This window comes from Borostomias antarcticus (assembly GCF_949987555.1).
Source record: "Borostomias antarcticus genome assembly, chromosome: 14".
Taxonomy (NCBI): Eukaryota; Metazoa; Chordata; class Actinopteri; order Stomiiformes; family Stomiidae; genus Borostomias; species Borostomias antarcticus.
This window is the reverse complement of record NC_140247.1, coordinates 1387485-1391749: the sequence shown is the minus strand read 5'-3', so window position 1 is coordinate 1391749 and position 4265 is coordinate 1387485.

Here is a 4265-nt window from a genome sequence, read left to right as displayed (position 1 = left end):
ATGCTAAATATAGCCAGTGGTACTGCAAATGCTAAATATAGCCAGTGGTCAGTAAGTGACCATATTTGCACCGTACGAAAAAGACGTGCAGACCAAGTCATATAAATACCTGTAAATCTAGTGTCAGCCAAGTGAGTTTATTACGGAAGTTCCTGCCCACGTTTTTTGCACGCGGCCGCACCATATTTGCACCGTGCGAAAAAGACGTGCAGACCAAGTCATATAAATACCTGTTAATCAAGTGTCAGCCAAGTGAGTTTATAACGGAGGTTCCTGCCCACGTGATCACGTGCGTTCTTTGCACGCGGCCGCAACTTCGGAATGACGTGTCGTTCTAACGTAGCGTCTACTAAACGGCAGATCTCGCGTTTCCGTAAATGGCCGCGTAATTTCCGCACGCGGCGCAGATGAATCGTCACCTATAGCGGCCGTATGTAGAATGTTTGCGCAACCTGCGTGTGTTAGTAGGGATATATATATATATATATATATATATATATATATATATACAACAAATCACTACGACAAACTCATATAATAGCCTATTTGACTGGAATTTATGCCCTTTGACTGGTAGTCTACATTGAATCCGTAGCCTACCGGACATGTTCACCGGCACATATTGGTCAGATAATCTTCTTCACATGCGGATTTTCGCAACAAACCAGAGGGTTGCGGAGGACATTCTCTGCCGCATCGAATGTCGTTATTGGTGTGTATAGACTAATAAAAACATGTATTTAATGACTTGCGGAATTCCGTGTGGATATTCGTCCGAAAATCCGCATTGGTGTGTACAGTCTTTAACGCTGTTGGCTCTAGCAATGCTGCAGCAGCAGATGAGCCAGGCTAAAGGTGCAGGTAACACTCACTATCGTTATTATAAATAAGTCTGTACAGTGTCCCCCCCCCCCAATAGAACCTCCCGCCCCTCCTGAAAGACCCCCACAGAAAAGAATGCCAACAGTCGCGGACGTTTAGATCGCTAACGTTTTTAGCATAAGTCAATGGGGTTTAACACAGCGAAAATTAGCATCGGAAGTAGTGGACATTTTCTGACTGGGAGTGAGAGATGCTGAAATGAAAATATTTTCGGTTGCTGTAGCTAGCTACATAAGTAATGTAGCCACAGTTAAGTATATGTCTTCTGATGTTAGTAACTGTTACTGTTAACTGTTAAACTGTTACTGTAGGGAGATGACCACAGCCCTCTTAACCCCAGTTACCAGAGGCACATTATCAGACACCCTCATACCTGCTTAGCATGCAGTTGAAAAGAGAAATATCATAGGTGAGCTTGCCAATGTGTCAAAAGTAGCCATAACCAGCAATGACTGGACAAGTATCACACAGGATCACTATATTACAGTGACAGTCCACTATGTAAATGAAGGCCAACAGACGCGTATAACTCCCAAAGTGGTAGTGTATAGTATCGATAAGAGTATCGTTAAGTATCAGTACCAATAAGCAATATCAGTATTGATACCGGTATCGATAAAATCCTAACGATACCCAGCCGCCACTGGTAAATAAGCCTAGGTACTTTATTGATTTACATAGCCAGGTCAACTGAAGACTATTTATCCATAGTATGATAGCCTATAGAATAAGCTAGTGAAGTGGTTTATTGGGCAGAACTTCACCATTTTGTTGTTTTCCATATAAAGTCAGTTTAGGCTACAGTGAACTCTGTTACCAGTGTATGAATAGCCAGTGTGAGTCATGTAGAAGGTCAAAGAATATTCTCTGCTGACCAGTCAGCAGTAAGCAGTCATCAACAGGTGTGGGATTGCTTAACCAGACATCGGAGACATCTAGAATGTCCGGTCCCCTAGCAACGGTCTAATCTTGACCTGGACAATTGACATAATGATTAGATCACTGCACCATTGCAGACTATCACCATAACTTAAGATTGTCTTGTGAAAAAGAACAATAGGTTAGGAAGGGGGATTGGGCACCCCTGGAGTGGAACCGCAAGGTCCCGAAGGGCACGTTAAATAGTTTTATAGTGCTGGGGAGAAGACTGAAGGCCCCCGTGTCTGATGAAGTATGAATCAACATACTGCTCTGGTACCGCCTATTCAGCACCGTGTCGCTGTTAAGGGTGGTTGGCACAGTGTGGTACGTGGACGACAGTCCACACCTAGCAGAGGGGCGTGATAGACGACCTCTGTGAATAGGCAAAGCTGGTGAAAACGGTCAAAGTTATTAAGTTAATATCCATAGCCAAATGGAATTAGAATCAGACAGTCGGTTCTGAGCTGGGTGACTAACAATCACTACAGTGTCCGGGATCGCTATCGACTGGGTCACCGGCCGGTCGGGTCGCAGATGGCAGTAAGACCACGAGATGGCCGCCGCGCTCGGCTCAATGTACAGTCAGGCCACTACAAGCCAAAAGCGAATGCGTTAGTAGGCGAGTAGTGCTTCTGTGATCGGTGGGCTTTGAAAAGAAGACACTGGGAAGCAGAAGGTTGAGTTGAATCTGGGGGAGCCCGGGCTGAGGCTTCAAAAGGGAAAGGGGTCTAGCCCAGGACTGCGCCCTGGGTGGGAAGTCCGAAAGACTCAAGCGAATAAAAGCCAAAGTGATGAGTACAACAGTCCTGAAAAGAACAATAGGATTCCCTAACATCGTTGTAAATGCTGTTTGTGAGCTAATGTGCTAATGTAATGTAACAATGCTTAAAATGCTGAGCGCTACAGCTATGCTAACGTGCTGAAACTTAATCATGTAATAAAAGCCAGCTGGTCTGGAAAGAGCTAAAATAACAGATTAAAATCATCATTTGAACATACTGACCGCTAACAGTAACTGTTTAATTGGTCTTGATAAAATTTAAAGGCTAAGGTGTTTTGAAAGTGGTACAGCTAAACAAGAGCAAGAGCTATAATAACGATTTGAGAACCGCTCTGACTGCATGAGAGATGAGGCAGGGGAGAGCCAGTTTTCTGCCCGCTGGTGTGTGCGCTTGTGATTTACACACACACAGACTGCAGCACCATGAAGCTATTTATAGAACAGCACAGGCGAGCCCCCCCTCTGCTCTCTCCCTCTCTCTCGGAGCATAGGCTACTGTAAGTCTATAAGGAGACTACAGGAGAGTAATATTTAAACTAGAAAGTACATTTCCTGGAGAAAATGTGAGGTGGGCTAGCTGCTGCAGTTGTATGTATAGTGGATAGTGGCGTGCTGGTTAGGCCCCGCCCCCTTGGGTCACAGCTAGCCGGGGACAGTACAGTGACCTCTGGGCAATTTCAATGCATCCACCAATGAAGACTGTGTCTCTAGCCCACTCAAGAGTTGAGTTGTGGGGCCCGTGGCGTGGATAGTGGCGTGGTGATGAGACTCCACCCCCTCAGGTCAGAGCCAGTCGTGGACAGTGTACCCCTCTCCGGGCCACCTACCTGACTCCACCATGAAGACCTCCGGGCAGTCTCCTTGCACCCACTGGTGAAGACTGTGTGTCTAGCTCAATCAGGGGCTGAGTTGTGGGGTCTGTGGCGTGGTGGCGAGACCACCACGCCACCACGAAGAGAAAGAAAGAAAGAAAGAAAGAAAGAAAGAAAGAGAAGGATGGAAGGAAGGAAGGATGCAAGGAAGGATGGATGGATGGATGAAAGAAAGAAAGCAGGATGGATGGAAGAAAAAGAAAGAAAGAAAGAAAGAAAGAAAGAAAGAAAGAAAGAAAGAAAGAAAGAAAGAAAGAAAGAAAGAAAGAAAGAAAGAAAGAGAAGGATGGATGGATGGATGGATGGATGGATGGATGGATGAAAGAAAGAAAGAAAGAGAAAGAAGGATGGATGGATGGATGGATGGATGAAAGAAAGAAAGAAAGATGGATGGATGAAAGGAAGGAAGGAAGGAAGGATGGAAGAAAGGAAGGATGGATGGAAGGAAGGAAAGAAGGGTGGATGGAAGGAAGGAAAGGAAGGAAAGGAAGGAAAGGAAGAAAGGATGGAAGGATGGATGAATGGATGGAAGGAAGGAAGGATGGATGGATGGAAGGAAGGAAGGAAAGGAAGGATGAATGGATGGATGAAAGATGGATGGATGGATGAAAGAGAAAGAAAGAAGGATGGAAGGAAGGAAGGAAGGATGGAAGGAAGGAAGGAAAGAAAGAAAGGAAGGAAAGATGGAAGGATGGAATGAAGGAAGGAAAGGAAGGAAGGAAGGATGGATGGATGGATGGATGGATGGAAGGAAGGAAGGAAGGATGGAAGGAAGGAAGGAAGGAAGGAAGGAAGGAAGGAAAGATGGA